Consider the following 17,457-nt stretch of genomic DNA (forward strand, 5'->3'; position numbering starts at 1 on the left):
CCTTGCACGCATGCTTGCTAAGTCACTTCAGTCATGTCCGACTCTTTGCAACCCTGTGGACTGTAGCCTGCCAGGTTCCTCTGTCTGTGGGATTCTCCAGGCAAAAATACTGGAGTGGGGTGTGATGCCCTCCTCCAGGGGATCTTCCTGACCCAGGGATCAAACCCACGTCTCCTGTGTCTCCTGCATTGCAGGCAGATTCTTCACTGCTGAGCCACCAGGGAAGCTCACTACAATATTTGACTTTTTTTCCCCATTACTAATTCGTGAGCACCTAGGAGGTAAGATATTCCATCATTTATCTTGAACCCACACCACAGCACCTAACACATAGTTAATAGAAGGAGGAGAGGAGGAAGAAGGAAAGAAGGGCTTGTGGAAGGAAGTGAAGGAGGGAAGGAGAGAGGGAAGAAGAGAGGAAGAGGAAGAAAAAATAACTTTTATTTCCCCCAGTAGAATAAAAGTGCCTAATTATCCCTAAATTTCAACTCCAGCCAATTCTTAGGAGCATGAAATTCTCCAGTCGTCACCAAGAGCTTCCTCAATTCTGGTTCCTAAGAAGAAAAAGCCTTTGCAGAGCAACCACTGGAACTTCGGCCTCTGGAACTTCCAGCCAGACTGGTCAGGAAGGTAGAATGAGGCTATTATTGAAAAGACATCTCAATCCCAATCAGGATGGCAAATCCCAGTTTTGCTTAGAATATTTCCTGAGAATAGACAATGCTGAGTCTATTTCCTCATTCAGCACGGGGAAGCCACTAGGACCGTAAGGCCTATCATTTCACTGAGGGCCAAGTACCAAGGAAGGGCTCCATTCCTCAGTGGGAAAAGTAGTGAAATCAAATAAAGTCTGTAGTTAAGGTCATAGTATTTTACCAAAATCAATCTCCTAGTTTTGACCAACATGCCATGGTTCCCTAAGACATTAACATTACAGGAAGCTGGATGACAGGTATATAGGAACTGTCTGCACTATTTTTGTGGCTCACAGGTAATTCTAAAATGATTTCAAAATATGGGACTCCCCTGGTGATCCAGTGGCTAAGACTCCATGCTACTAATGCAGGGGGCCGAGGTTTGATCCCTAGTCAGGGAACTAGATCCCACATGCCACAGTTAAGAGTTTGCATGCTGCAGCTAAAGACCTGGTGCAGTCAAATTAATTAACTTTTAAAATTAAAATGTAATAAAATGATTTCAAAATTAGAAAGCTTAAAAAAGAGAAAGGGGTCGGTAAACATAAAGTACTTGAAAAGCTTACCTATTTGGTTTCTACCTGCCTTTCAAAACATATCAGAATCTCTTCAGAATCTTTTTGCTATCATAACCAATTAGGCACCTTTTGGTAGTGATTTATCCAAGGGATCTGCTCTTTATGTTAATATACCCTATTATATCATCATTGATGTGAACTCCACTTCTTCATGAATATGGAGACCCAAGCCAGGAGAAGCTCAGAGGCCAGGGAACTTGTGGAAGTTAAGCAAAACAGAAAACAGTAGCTGGCCCAACTGGTTCAGCCAGTTTTTCAGATACAAAGGAGATACATCCACTAAGCTGCTGTTTCCATTGTCCTATTCAAGTTCTTCCAGGTTGAGTGTGCCAGTCTGTGTGGTGTACAGCTACTGCTGCTTAGAAGAGAGAAGGAAATGAAAACCACTAATTATTGAGTAGCCTGTGGATCCATTCACTGGTTCAACAAATATTGATGGAATGGGGTGCCAGGCACTGGCCCAGCCCCCGAGGTTACAGATGGTTGAGACAAACTTTCGGCACGTGCAATCCATTGGAGCACTGGACCTAAGAGAAGTAATAAAAAGCCAATAAATAATGTAATTACAGACTGTACTAAGTTCTAATAAGGAAGGAAACAATGTTAGTAGTTCCTTGTAAAGGAAGGATATTATGTAGGAGGGATAGGAGATATCTGAGGAGGTGGCATTTAATGCAGGATCACAAGGACGAGAAGAAACTGATCATGCAAAGGAGAGAAGCATTCCCAGCAAAGGAAACAGCAGGAGCGAAGGCCTAAAGATGGGAAAGAACTCAGCACACTCAAAGAACATAAAGGAAGTCCGTGTGGCTACCGGAGTGTCAAGAATGAAGGTAGAAGATGAAGAGAGCACCAAAGCAAAGCATGATAAAGAATTAAGATTTTAAATGCCAAGGGAAGTCGTTGACACATTTGAAGCCACAGAGAGACAGAAGCAGTCTTCAACAAAAATTTTCCTCTTTTGAGCAGAGAAAAGTTGAGCAGAGAGCAGAAGATAGGGACTAGAAAGAGAAGAGAGAGACCAGACAGTTGAATGGTTGCATGGAATTCCTTTCATCAGAGTTCGGACTCAGAGACATGGGGCATGTTTACTACATCCAAGTTTCCAAGTGTGGGTCCATTTGGCCAAAGGAAACATTGGTGTCCTCACGCCTTTCTCATACTTTGAGCTGTGAAGTCTTGAATGCATTACATCACCTCTCAGAACCTTGGTGTCGTCATTTGTAAAAGCAGTTTAGCCGAATCTCCCAGAGTATCCAGTAAATGTTATACTCCTTGGTTTCTTGGAAAGGAAAATGACTCATATCTGCTGGAAATAAACCAGGTGGCTCCAGGCAGTTCCCTGGGACATGTGACACCAAGCTTGGGTGGAGCTTGACAGGGGTAAGGGTGGAGGCCCAGAGCAGCCTGGGTACCTGTTTATGTATGCGAAGTCCCACGTCCCAGGCTGCAAACCTTTAGCTCAGGAATGTGGCTTAGGTGGGGCCTGCTAGTGATGAAAACAGCATAGAGAAAACCAGGAAGTCCTAGAAGAGAATATACAGATGAAAATTTAAACAGTTTTAGGATGGGGAAGCATTGATAAATTGAAAAGCAAAAGCAGAACACATAAAAGCAAAGATTGATAGGATTTATGAAAAATCCCAAGATTATCCTATAAATCAAAAATAAAATCATGGGTAAATCTATTTAAAAATGGGCAAAAGACATGAACAGGAATTTCACAGAAGCAGCATAAATAGTCAATAGACTTTTGGCAAGACTTCCAACAGTATTGGTGATAAAGAAAATACAAGTCAAGACAACTGTGATCTATAATTTTGTGTGCGTGTGATAAGTTGCTTCAGTGGTGTCCGACTCTGTGCAACCCCATGGACTGTAGCCTGCCAGGCTCCTCTGTCCATGGGATTCTCCAGGCAAGAATACTGGAGTGGGTTTCCATGCCCTTCTACAGGGGGATCTATAATTTTAACCACATTCAATCAGCAAAAAGAAAGCTTATAATACTAAGTTTTAGAGTGGATTTTGGGCTACAGGATCTCTTACACACTTCTGGTGGAGTGTAACATGGTATTCTCTCTTCGGAACAGAAGTGAACAGTGTTTTCTAATAATAGGTGGCGTTAATGGTAAAGAACCTGCCTGCCAATGCAAGAGACATAAGAGATGCAGGTTCATTCCCTATGTCAAGAAATCCCCTGGACAAGAGAACAGTAACCCACTCCAATATTCTTGCCTGGAGAACCCCTCGGACAGAGGAGCCTGGCTGGCTACAGTCCATAGGGTCACAAAGAGTCAGACATGACCGGAGCAACTTACATATATGTTCTATGGTCCCATAATTCCACTCAAGGGTGTAATTATTCATGTATAATCAGGACACAAAGCAAAGAATATTCAGAGCTACTGAATATTCAGAGTTCTCAACAGCAAAAACTTGGAAACTATTCAAGCATCCATCAGTGAGAAAGTGGATTCACAAAAGTGGTATATTTATACAATGGTGAGGGACAGGGAGGCCTGGCATGCTGCAGTCCATGGGGTAGCAACGGGTCAGACACAACTGAGCAACTGAGCAGCAACAACATGCAATGGAATAGGATACAGCAGTCACAATGAATGGAGCATAATGACACGATGTGCAACCATATGAATACATTTTAGTAAGATGACATTAAATAAAGAAAGTAACAAAAGATTACAAAAAATTCTTTAGATAACTGGAAAAGTTCTCTATGTTGGAATGGGAGATTCCTACATAGTAGTTATATTGTTTTACATAAATAATTTTTTCTCCACCAAAAGTTTATTGAACTATATATGTTCAATATATAGTGAACTTCCAGATACTCAAGCTGGATTTAGAAAAGGCAGAGGAACCAGAGATCAAATTGCCAACATCTGTTGGATCATCGATAAAACAAGAGAGTTCCAGAAAAACATCTACTTCTGCTATATTGACTACCCCAGAGCCTTTGACTGTGTGGATCACAACAAACTGTGGAAAATTCTTCAAGAGATGGGAATACCAGCCCACCTTACATGTGTCCTGAGAAATCTGTATGCAGGTCGAGAAGCAACAGTTAGAACCAGACATGGAACAACAGACTGATTCAAAATTGGGAAAGGAGTACATCAAGGCTGTATATTATACGTCACCCTGCTTATTTAACTATATACTTAGTACTTTGTAAGTTTTTTCATTTTTAAAAAATTTTTATTGAAATATAGTTGATTTGCAATGTGTTAGTTTTAGGTATACAGCAAATTGATTCAGTTACACACACACACACACACACACACACACACACATATATATATATATATATATATATATATATATATTCTTTCTTATAGTACTTTGTGTATTTTAATATATATAATGATTTAATTGGGCTTCCCCAGTGGCTCTTCAGTAAAGAATCTGCCTGCCAATGCAAGAGATGTAGGTTCAATCCCTGAGTCAGGCAGATCCATTGGAGAAGGAAATGGCAACCCACTCGATTATTCTTGCCTGAGAAATCTCATGGACAGATGACCCTAGTGGGCTACAGTCCACGGGATTGTAAAAGAGTTAGACATGACTTAGCAACTAACCAAAAACAACAACTATTTAATACACTGTAATGATATAATAATTTATATTATAATATATAGCAATTATAATTATATTATAATACAACAATTATAATTACATTATAATATAATGATTTATATAATTATAAATTAATAATAATTGTCTTTAAAAGGATTACATACACTTCCTATGAAATTTAAAACCACAACATTTAAAAATCTACCTTTTAAAGTTACAGCTCTAGCTTTATTTAATAAAACTGAGTAAAAAGATTCAGGACAATGGAGCCTTCAGAACACAGGAGGCATGGAGTAGATTAGGAGAGGGAAGACAACCTTAATCATGTGTAGATTTTTTTTGTCAAAGGACAAGCTGAATTTGAGCAATTCACAGATGTTTATTGTACAACTAAAAGTAACTAACAGAAAATAACAAACAAAGCAAGTAAGTAAAATCGAGCTGAGATAGTTAGTTTTATATGTCCACTTGACCAGGCAACAGGGTGCCCAGATATTTAGTTAAACATTATTTCTGGTAAGGGTGTTTCAGAGTAAGATTAATATTTGAATCCACAGATCAAGTAGAGTAGACGGCCCTCCCCACTGAGGGTGAGCCTCATCCAATCTATTGAAAGCCTGAGTAGAACAAAAGTCTGATAAGGGGAACTTCCCTGGTGGTCCACTGGTTCAGAATCCACCTGCCAATGCAGGGAACATGGGTTTGATTCCTGGTCCAGGGGGATTCCACGTGCTGCAGGGCAACTAAGCTCATACCCCACAACTACTGAGCCCAAGGTCTAGAGCTGCAACTACTGAGCTTGTGTGCTGTAGCGATAGAAGCTCATGAACCTAGAACCCGTGCTCCACAAGAGAAGCCAGCACAATGAGAAGCCCATGCACCACAACTAGAGAGCAGGCCCACTCAGTGTAACTAAAGAAAATAAAAAAAAAAAAATAGAGAAAGAAAATCCATACACAGCAACAAAGATCCAGCACAGCCAAAAATAAATAAATAAAATTCATTCTTGCTTTCTTTAAAAAAAAAAAAAGGCTGAAGGAAAAAGTTTCTCTCTACTTTACTGTCTTTGATCTCAGATATCAGTCTTTTCAGCCTCGAGACTCAGCTCTCCTGGGTCTCCAACTTGCCAACTGCAAATCCCAGGACTTCTCAGCTTCCAAGACAGTGTGAACCAATTCCTTATAATAAATCTCTTTACATAGAGGAGATATAGATACGCAGATAGTAATATATGCTCTATTGGTTCTGTTTCTCTGGAGAATCTGGTCTAACACAGAGGCCATATAGGAACAATAATGCAATGTGTCAGAACCAAGGATTATAATTAATTTATTCTATGCAGCTGAGTGAAATCTGAAAGGTAAAAAAGAAAAACTTATGGTTTTCTATGAGAAACAAAGCAGAATGAAAATGTTAAAACAAATGATAAACTTGAACAAAAGATTTTCATGTTTGTATATATAACAAGAAAGCAATTATTGATAATACTCTGAACATCTATTGAAGAATTCCAAACTGAAGAAGAAAAACAAACTCTTCAACTGACAGAACATGTAAGCCATCTGATCAGGTGTTTTTAAAATAAAATGTAAAATGTAAAGACAAATGTTAAACCTTACTTGGAAACAAAATAAAAATGGCTTTTCCACCTATGTCTGAATACTGGGAGTCAGTTCTCTTATCATGAAAGCTTTCAAATATAAAAATGGAAAGAGTAGTATGTTTACACTGAGTGGGCAAGAAGTAATGACACACGCGTAGCATTCAGATCTTGGCTTCTAAATACCATGTTCCCCTAAAATGAGTGAGGGCTTCTGGGTGGGGGAAGTTCTTTTCTGCAGGGAAAAGAGAAGAAAGCATCAAAGAATGATAGAGACATACCACAAGGACACATCAGCCAGCGAGAAGCAGCTCTCACTAGTGATATTTGCAACAAGTTGAGCAGCAAAATTGGATTGCAACAAAGTAAATAAAATAAGAATATATAATAGAAACACCATCAGTTCAGTTCAGTTCAGCTCAGTCGCTCAGTTGTGTCCGACTCTTTGCGACCCCATGAATCTCAGCACGCCAGGCCTCCCTGTCCGTCACCAACTCCTGGAGTTTACTCAAACTCATGCCCATCGAGTCGTAATGCCATCCAGCCATCTCATCCTCTGTCGTCCCCTTCTCCTCCTGCCCCCAGTCCCTCCCAGCATCAGGGTCTTTTCCAGTGAGTCAACTCTTCGCTTAAGGTGGCCAAAGTATTGGAGTTTCAGCTTCAGCATCAGTCCTTCCAATGAACACACAGGACTCTTCTCCTTCAGGATGGACTGGTTGGATCTCCTTGCAGTCCAAGGGACTCTCAAGAGTCTTCTCCAACACCACAGTTCAAAAGCACCAATTTTTCAGGGCTCAGCTTTCTTCACAGTCCAACTCTCACATCTATACATGACCACTGGAAAAACCATAGCCTTGACTAGGTGGACCTTTGTTGGCAAAGTAATGTCTCTGCTTTTTAATATGCTATCTAGGTTGGTCATAACTTTCCTTCCAAGGAGTAAACGTCTTTTAATGTCATGGCGGCAATCACCGTCTGCAGTGATTTTGGAGCCCAAAAAACTAAAGTCAGCCACTGTTTCCATTGTTTCCCCATCTATTTCCCATGAAGTGATGGGACCAGATGCCATGATCTTAGTTTTCTGAATGTTGAGCTTTAAGCCAACTGTTTCACTCTCCTCTTTCACTTGCATCAAGAGACTTTTTAGTTCCTCTTCATTTTCTGCCATGAGGATGGTATCATCTGCAAATCTGAGGTTATTGATATTTCTCCTGGCAATCTTGATTCCAGCTTGTGCTTCTTCCAGCCCAGTGTTTCTCATGATATACTCTGCATATAAGTTAAATAAGCAGGGTGACAATATACAGCCTTGGCATACTCCTTTAACTATTTGGAACCAGTCTGTTGTTCCAAGTCCAGTTCTAACTGTTTCTTCCTGACCTGCATATAGGTTTCTCAAGAGGCAGGTCAGGTGGTCTGGTATGCCCATATCTTTCAGAATTTTCCACAGTTTATTGTGATCCACACAGTCAAAGGCTTTGGCAGTCAATAAAGCAGAAATAGATGTTTTTCTGGAACTCTCTTCTTTTCCGATGATCCAGTGGATGTTGGCAATTTGATCTCTGATTCCTCTGCCTTTTCTAAAACCAGCTTGAACATCTGGAAGTTCATGGTTCACGTATTGCTGAAACCTGGCTTGGAGAATTTTGAGCATTACTTTATTAGTGTGTGAGATGAGTGCAATTGTGCAGTAGTTTGAGCTTCTTTGGGATTGCACCATATGACCCAGCAATCCCACTCCTGGGCATATATCTGGAGAAAACCATAATTCCAAAAGAGATATGCACTCCACTGTTTACTGCAGCACTATTTACAGTAGCCACAATATGTAAGCAACTTAAATGTTCATCAACAGAGGAATGGATAAAGATGATGTGGCACATACATACAATGGAATACTACTCAACTGTAACGAGGAATGAAGTTTTGCCATTTGCAGAGACATGGATGGACCTAGAGACTGTCTTATAGAGTGAAGTAAGTCAGAAAGAAAAAAACAAATGCCATACATTACCATATATATGTAGAATCTAGAAAAAAATGGTACTGATGAATCTATCTACAAAGCAGAAATAGAGACACAATCCTAGAGAATAAATGCATGGGCACCAAGGAGCAGGGGAAGGGTATGGAATGAACTGGGAGATTGAGATTAACATCTATACAGTAATATTTATACAATAGATAACTGAGGACCTACCGCATAGCACAGGGAACTCTACTCAACGCTCTGTGGTTACCTAACTGGGAAAGAAATCTCCAAAAAGAGGGGATGTATGTATATGTAGAGCTGATTCACTTTGCTGTATAGCGGTAAATAACACAACATCGTAAAACAAGTATACGCCAATAAAAATGTTAAAAAAGAATCAGTCTGTAACAATATAAATCTATGAATGCATATATATATATATGTATATACATTCATACATATCCAGGAGAGATGAGAAAGTTATTCCTTACAGAAGATCACCAACTAGTATATGTAAACTTAATAATGAAAGTGAAAATCGCTCAGTCATGTCTGACTCTTTGCAACCCATGGACTATACAGTCCACAGAATTCTCCAGGCCAGAATACTAGAGTGGGTACCCTTTCTTTTCTCCAGGGGATCTTCCCAACCCAGGGATCAAATCCAGGTCTCCCAAATTGCAGGTGGATTCTTTAGCAGCTGAGCCACAAGGGAAGCCCAAGAATACTGGAGTGGGTAGCCTATCCCTTCTCTATCAGATCTTCCCTACCCAGGAATCAAACCTGGGTCTCCTGCATTGCAAGCAGATTCTTTACCATCTGAGCTATCAGGGAAGCCCAAACCTAATAATAGAAAGTAGAGATCATCAAAGGATGCCAGTGGTGGTGGTGGTGTAGTCGCTATACCGTGTCTGACTCTTGCGACCACATAGACTGAAGCCTGCTAGGTTCCTCTGTCCACAGGACTTTCCAGGCAAGAATCCTGGAGAGGGTTGCCATTTCCTTCTCCAGGGGATCTTCCTGACCCAGGGATCAAACCCAGGTCTCTTGCACTGCAGGTGAATTCTTTACTGACTGAGCCACCAGGAAAGCGCCAATGGATGCTAGAGCTAGAGGCTGAATGTTTGATATGAAACAGTATTTGCATAGTCTCAAAATATTTACCTACAAAGAGAGTATAAATGGAAAACCAGGAGCTTTATTGTGGAGAAACCTGGCAGACATTTCTTGAACTAAATGATCAAAGTTAATATCTCTAAAAATCAACAAATGAACATCAAGTACATCCTGATATGCTGTCCCAAGGAGGACACAATATTAATTCTTTAGCTTTTTTCTGCTAAAAATGCATAACCTGAGTCAAATCATGAAGAAATATCAGAGAAACTCAACTTGACAGGCATTCTGCAAAATAACTGACTTGGAGTCTTCATAAATATCAAGATCAAAAGCCATCAAGAAAAGCAAAGAAATTGTTCCAGATTAAACATAACTAAAGAAACATGACAACTAATACAGTTATGTGTTGCAGGATTAAATCCTGGATTGGGAAAAACTAAAAAGCATATTATTAGACAATTGATTAAATATGAATGGAGGCTATGGATTAGCTTATAGCATTGCACTGATATTAAATTTCCTGATTTTAATAGTTACACAATGGTTTTCTATGAGAATGTCTTTTTCTCATAAAATACACAGTGAATTATTTAGTAAATAGTGTCTCCAAACTAACTCTTATCTGAATCGGAGAGGAGGAAGGGAGGGGGAAGGGAATTCATATATAGAAATAGAAATATGTGTATGTGTGTAGAAAGAGAGAGATATACATGGTTAATGCTTACATGCACATATTTGTGAAACAAATGTGAAGAATGGAAGCAATTGATGAATCTGTATAAAATGTAAACAGGAGTTTTTTGTACTAGTATCACAAAATTTTAAAATTACTTTATAATATGTACATGTTCATACATACAAACTCCCAAAGTAAGTAAGAATTCAAGGAATTATGTACTAAAACACACTGCTAGTGGGAACATGTAAGTTAGTACTACTTTTCTGAATGTTGACAGTTTGGCAATATATATCTGAACCCTGTATTTTTGCATAAAATTTTGACCCCACAATATAAAAATATGAACATAGATGCACATCAATTCAGAGCTACAATTATCATTATACAGGAAATCTGGCAAAACCTGAATGGCTAATAATAGAAAAGAAATTGAACAAAATATAAAGCATCCACCCAATGAAGTAAAGATACAGTCCATGAAAGCGCTAGTGCAGAAGACTATGGAAGTTTTTCTGTACTATAATAAGTGAAAAAAAGCTAGGAACTACAATAACAACAAAGAACATGCAATTTAGCCAATTTTTTCAAAACAAAATTATATGTTATGATAGATGATGTTCTTGGCCCCACTTCTTGACTATTTTCTGATTCTACACCCGTGGCCCCTAGACCTTGGATTCAATCATGTGACTTGCTGAGACCAATAAAAGAGGGTGAAAGCAACGGGTGTGAGCCAATTTTATCCTAAGTCATCAGAGCCCTTGTACAGTCCCACTTGTTCTATCAAGTTTCTGCCCACTTCCATGAGAAGAACATAACTGAGCTGACGTTTGTTCTCAGGAGGAGCATGAGAGCCACGTGGGGCAGAGCAGACCTGCCCAATCAAATTCAGCCCAGGTCAGCTGACCCCTCAGCTGCTCAGATTCATCAGTAATTGCTGTGTTAAGGTCTGAGATTTAAGGTGGCACATTTTTCTGCCAATAACTAGTTGACATATACCAGAAGCAATATCTTGACATATACCAGAAGCAAATCCTAAAATATTAGGATTGCATTGTTACAGATATTTTTTATGTTCTTCTTATTTCATTTATTTTCTGAATAATTAAAGTGCACGTGTATCAGTCTGATAATAAGTCAGAAATGAGTTACAATAAATAGAGAAGCAGGGGCTTCCCTGGTGGTCCAGTGGTTAAGAATCCGCCTGCCAATGCAGGGCACACAGGTTCAGTCCCTGGTCCAGGAAGATCCCACATGCCACAGGTACTGAGTCTGTGCTTCACACCGAGAGAGTAGCCCCCGCTTATCACAACCAGAGAAAGCCCATGCACTGCAATGGAGATCCAGCGCAGCCAAAAATAAATAAATAAATAAATGAATTGAAAATAAAAGTAGAAAAACAGAAAAACAAAGAGAAAATAATGAACTCAAATTCAGGATCTCAAAGGATTCCTAGAAAAATGTTCTACTACTCAAATAAATGCATAGCTTCCACTCACTGAATGCCCACTATAACCTAGATATTTTAATGTGTCCCCCTACCCGTCTCCTTTCTATGGCTACCATCTTTACTATTTTCAATGTAATAAATTGAGACAGGATTCTATTCATTTTACAATTGAGAGAAGTCTGTATAAGTTAGGTAGCACACCTAAACTTACTGAGCTACAAATTATCGGAGCTGAGAAGTCAGCCTGATATGAAGTCACCACCCTTAATTAATGCTAGGGACCTCCAAGATCCTGGTCCTGCCAGAATTCTGCTGCTAACCTTAGGAATTTTATTTTTAGTTCCATGGAGTCCTGAAGGTCTGCCATTGCTCTTTCACTGTGAGGTTACCCACACTACAGGCCCACCTCCATTAAGGTGGAGATGATGGATTAAAGAAAGCCATAAACTTCCTAGGCCAAGTAAATGCTGTAGCAATGAGATTCTGGGGTTCTGGGATGTCCTGAGCTCCCCCCTGGACCTTTTGGAACATTCTTGGAATCCTCCCAGCCTGCTCTGGAAAATTCCAAGGAGTCTCTTGGAGAGGTCTACTTGAAGGGAACTGAGTTCCCCAGCTGACAGCGCCTGGGAAGCCCCAGTACCAACACCTCGTCCCGAATGCACCATCTGGAAAGAGAATCCTCAGGCTCCAGCTGAAAGGCCCCAGGTAACCATGTGGAGCAAAGAGGAGCTGACCCAGCAAGCCTCGGCACGGTTGCTGCTGCATGAGCAAATAAATGATTGCTGTTGTTTTAAACCACAAAGCATGGTTTCATTTGCTTTGTAGCAATAGATAACTGGAATAGTGGATATTTTTTTCTCAAGTGATGAAGAAAGGAAAGAAGGGATAGAGGGAGCAAGGGAGAGGACGAGGAAGATGTATTTGGCACTTTGTTCTCCGGAGACAATTGTATGAATGAATAAAATTCTCCTAGTAAGACATGCACCCTGACTCTTGGACCTCTGCGGTCCTCTGGGCAGAGAAGGGTGTAGTTTTGGCTCTGTGTTAGGCTCTCTCTGGCTTGCTCTCCTTGTCTTCAGCAAACTCAGAATGGTAAAAGAACCAAATTCCCAGCCCAATCTTATACTTATCCAGGCGGAGAGGCAGAAGTTTTATTTCTACACTTTCTTGTGTATTTATTTATTTATCCTGTCAAAGGAATTTTCAGACTTGTCATTTTAACCGCAGGGAATTTTTCATCCATTTTGGAATTTCAATCACCATGTCACTGAATGGTGATGGTGGTGTAGGGGCCGCCAGGCTCCTTTGAGTAGCATAAATCCCATGGCCTCTGTCTCCAGGTAAGCCAGTCCCCAGTGACCTGCTGCCACAAGCATTCAACCAAAGGAAGCTGGACCCTGGTTGCAAAGTGACATTCTTGTATAAGATGCTCATGTGAATGGTAGATTCCTTCTTCTCCTTGAATTGTGAAAAAATCCTAACAAAATAGATTCCCTTTTCAAGGTCTCTAACTTCTGGGGTGGCAAAGCAAACCTAAGAGTTCATCTGGACCAGACATCTGACTCTAGTCTGGGAAATAAATAAATATCCCAGGATATACCTAGACTATCCGTCATTAGCCCATCTGATGCATTTTCCGGCCTTCTACGCTATTTTCAGCTCTCTACTGTACAGAGCCATGTCCTAAAAACTGCACTTCCTAAATCTCACAAAGTTGGCTTCTATTAGAGTTGACAAACCATAATCAGAGGTACTGGGGGAGGTTAGAGGAGAAAAGGAAGGGAGAAACCACGGTATTTCTCTCTATGACTCTCTCTTTCAGACCAGAGGCTGGAACTCTTCCATGACTCCCATTGGTGCAGGATGGCCTTAGCTCCCAGCTTCCCAGGCTCTGTTAACTGCATCTCCTGCCTTTAGACTTGTATCCCATTTCTCAGCTGTCGATGTCTTGTTCCAGATACTTAGCACCAACGCTCCTGTGTCTTCCACCATGTCCTTAACTTCTTCTATTCCAGACTGGACTCTTAAAGTTCATTACCTTAAAGTTGCTGAGATATAAGACTCTTATCATTCTACTCTTCTTCATCCTGGTGCAAACAAGCTTTCTTTCTATCCATGAGCGCACGTATCCCATGGACATCCCTTAGGTTACCAGGGCTCGGACCTGAGTTCCAAGAGCGTGCACTCACTTGAAATGTCACATTTTAGTGTTTGCATCTACTATGGTCTTTCCAGTAGTCACGTATGAAGTGAAAGTTGGGCCATAAAGAAAATGATACTTTTGACCTGTGGAGTTGGAGAAGACTCTTGAGAGTCCCTTGGACTGAAAGGAGCTCCAAACAGTCCATCCTAAAGGAAATCAGTCCTGAATATTCATTGGAAGGACTGATGCTGAAGTTGAAACTCCAACTTTGGCCACCTGATGCAAAGAACTGGCTCACTGGAAAAGACCCTGATGCTGGGAAAGATTGAGGGCAGGAGAAGGGGACAACAGACGATGAGATGTTTGGATGGCATCACCGACTCTGTGGACATGAGTTTGAGCAAGCTCTGGGAGTTGGTGATGGACAGGGAAGCCTGGTGTGCTGCAGTCCATGGGGGTCACAAAAAGTCAGATATGACTGAGTGACTGAACTGAACTGAGTGCTTGCTTCAGCAGCCCATATACTAAAATTGGAACTATACGGAGAAAGTTAGTATGAGCCCTGCACAAAGATGACACATAAATTCATGAAGCATTCCATATTTTTAGAGTCTAAAAAAGAGTGGCTATATGTCTGTGCATAACTGATTCATTTTCTTGTATACCTGAAATTAACACAACACTGTAAATCAGCTATATTCCAATAAAAAATGTTTTTAAGTGCCCCACTTTAGAGTGAAAGTCTCTCATGGGTAAGCAGCTCCAGGACAATTTACACAAGTCCATGAAGGTTTCAGACTGTGTTACATATGTGTCTTTATCACCATTACCCTGCTGTCACCAAGAATTTAGCATCTGAGACAGAAAGGCATGGGAGGAGAACCCTGGTCCCACCTACTTCTCTCACTTCCATCCATCCACCAGCCATCCCTTCACTGATTCCAACGAGCTTATGGATTAAGTGTAAAGATTCAGGAATCTGGAAAACCAAAAATTAATTAATTAATACAATATAATCTCATTTTTTTAACTGTGTGAACTTTGCAAATTATTTACCTTTCTGAGTCTTAGTTCATTTTCTGTAAAATAAGACCTACCTCATCAGATTGCTATAAGGATTGAAAATTATGATGTATAATATACCTATACTTAATAAATGATAGTTATTCTGTTATTCTATTGAGCATCTACTCACTGGGTGTTTTATGCATGCCAGACTCTGTGCCGGGTGGTAATGCCACAGAGTTTCTCAAGTTGATCTGGGAAAGTTTAGATTGTCAACAATCAGAATGGAATTTATCCACTCTGAGCCTCAGTTTTCTGTTCTGTCAAGTGGTATTGGCAATGATAGCTATCAATCAATATCTCCTGTGAGGAATAAGTCAAGCAGTTCCTATAAAGTGCTTAGCTTGGGATTTGGCATAAAACTAGCTCCAAATAAGTGTGTGTTGAAGAAGAAGGAAGAGGAGGAGAAGAAGAAGAAGAAGAAGGATGAGGAGGAAAACAAGAAAAGAGTGCAGACAGTGAAAAATGACATAGAGGAGGAATGAGAGGAGGAGATGACAACCTTGATGCAGATCCCAGGAGCGATTCAAAGGTGCCTCTGCCTGAAAGTGAGTCCAGACAAACCCTTTGCAAAACCTTAGAAATTCTCATGAAGCTGTCTGTACAGATCCTGTGGTCTGAGCAATGCCAGAGGCCCACAGAGAGCAGAAATCGTGATAACAGACCTGGTCTAATTTCCATGGAGCGCAAAGTACTATGAGGTCAAAACAGGTATTTATGGACCACAAGTAGGGGATGCCAACCTTCTGTGTGATGAGAGCCAAGATCTAAACCCTCTCTGAACATGAGCCCTCTCTGTGAAAAGGCAAAAATACCACAAACCCAGACCAGATTTACGGTAACACAGCAGGACTCGATTAGATAATGTCTGCAAAGAATTTTGGACTCCTTGGAGAATGGCCATCTATAAATAGCAGGTGGTGGTATTATTATTAATCAGGCAACCTCTCACTGAAGCTAATTGCTACTGAAGCCAGTGGACATTTACCTGGGTGTAGCCAAGATATCAGGCTTTACAGCAGCAATCCATTATTTATTTATCATTAGATTAGTGGCCAAGAAAGAAATGCATGAAGAGCATAAAGAGCAGTGATATTCATTGTCTACAGGAAGGTCCCAAAGAGAAAAATATCTGTTTTTCTTGGTATAAAGACTTGGGTTCTGGGGACTTCCGTAGTGGTCCAGTGGGTAAGACTTTGCTTTTCCAATGCAAGGGGCCCGGATTCCATCCCTGATCAGGGAACTAGATCTCACATGCTGTAACTAAAGACCCTGCATGCCACAACTATAACCCAGTGCAGCCAAATAAATAAGCTTTTGATTTTTTTTTTAACAAAAAGACTTGTGTTCTACAGGGAGTCCAGTCTGGCACTCTGTGATGACCTAGAGAGGAGGGATGGGAAGAGAAGAGGGAAGCTCAAGAGAGAGGAGATACGTGTGTAGTTGTGGTTGATTTCCATTGCTGTACAGTGGAAGTCAACACAACGCTGTAAAAAAGTGACTTGGGTTCTAATCCTACTTCCTCCTCTGGCTGGGAACATAGATAAGGTAATTAACTTCACTTTTCTGAACCCCAGTTTCTTCATCTGTAAAAAATAAACTCTGTTCTTACCTCAGGCAGGGATTTTGAAGACAAAGTGAGATAATGAATGTTTAGTCCCAAGTCTGCTGCCTGGCATGAGATAACTGTAGTGGCAGGGGACACAGGCCAACAACTTTAGTCCATGGACTCCCCAATACCTTCAGGTCTGAAGCTGCCTTCTTGCCTGTTCCTGACCACAGTGAGTGCAAAAATAATAAAGGACTGCTACATTATCTCTTCGTTTGTTATATCATTTAGTCTTTACAATTCTGGAATGTGGACTAACTATATAAATATTCCCATGGGGAAGCTGGGGATCAGAGAGATAACATTTTGCCCATTAACAGCTACTATAAATGGCCCATCAGATTCTGTCAAAAAACTCCTCTCCCTTTCTTGGTAGAAGGACAAGCTCTGAGAAGTTCCTGAGCCCTGATGGTTCTCAGTGCTTCACACTGACCATGATTGCCTAAATCAAAACTAGAACCTAGACCCACATGGTTAGAGAATTCAGGAAAGCAAGATGTTTCATTGGAATATCTAGATTTGTGTGTGTGTGAAAGTCACTCAGTCATGTCTGACTCTTTGCAACCTCATGGACTACACAGTCCATGGAATTCTCCAGGCCAGAATACTAGAGTGGGTAGCCTTTCCCTTCTCCAGGGAATCGTCCCAACCCAGGGATCGAACCCAGATCTCCCGCATTGCAGGTGGATTCTTTACCAGCTGAGCCACAAGGGAAGCCTAGGGGGATAGAATTCTTTACTTCCTCTTTGTAACAAAGAACTGGCTTAAATCAGAGAAAGGTGTGAAATTCTGCATGCTTACACAACTCTCAACACTTTAGGATATGTAAGGTCAAGGACTGCTCATCGATTATGAAAATGTTGAGTATCTATCATTTACTGGACCCTTCTAGGCAGTATCCTTCACAGAGCTTACAGTCCAGGGATGAACCATTATCAAATCATTATTCCTTT

The 17,457-nt window shown here is 40.6% G+C and overlaps 1 non-coding gene across 1 annotated transcript; it reads left to right on the forward strand.

Moving 5' to 3' along the window:
* Nucleotides 1–14,330: 14,330 nt before the first annotated feature.
* On the forward strand, nucleotides 14,331–14,437 carry LOC122682282. Its single transcript, XR_006337301.1, has one exon. It is a non-coding gene; the product is annotated as a U6 spliceosomal RNA (small nuclear RNA).
* Nucleotides 14,438–17,457: the final 3,020 nt, after the last annotated feature.

Source organism: Cervus elaphus, chromosome 23, assembly GCF_910594005.1.
Source record: "Cervus elaphus chromosome 23, mCerEla1.1, whole genome shotgun sequence".
In the NCBI taxonomy this organism is placed as follows: domain Eukaryota; kingdom Metazoa; phylum Chordata; class Mammalia; order Artiodactyla; family Cervidae; genus Cervus; species Cervus elaphus.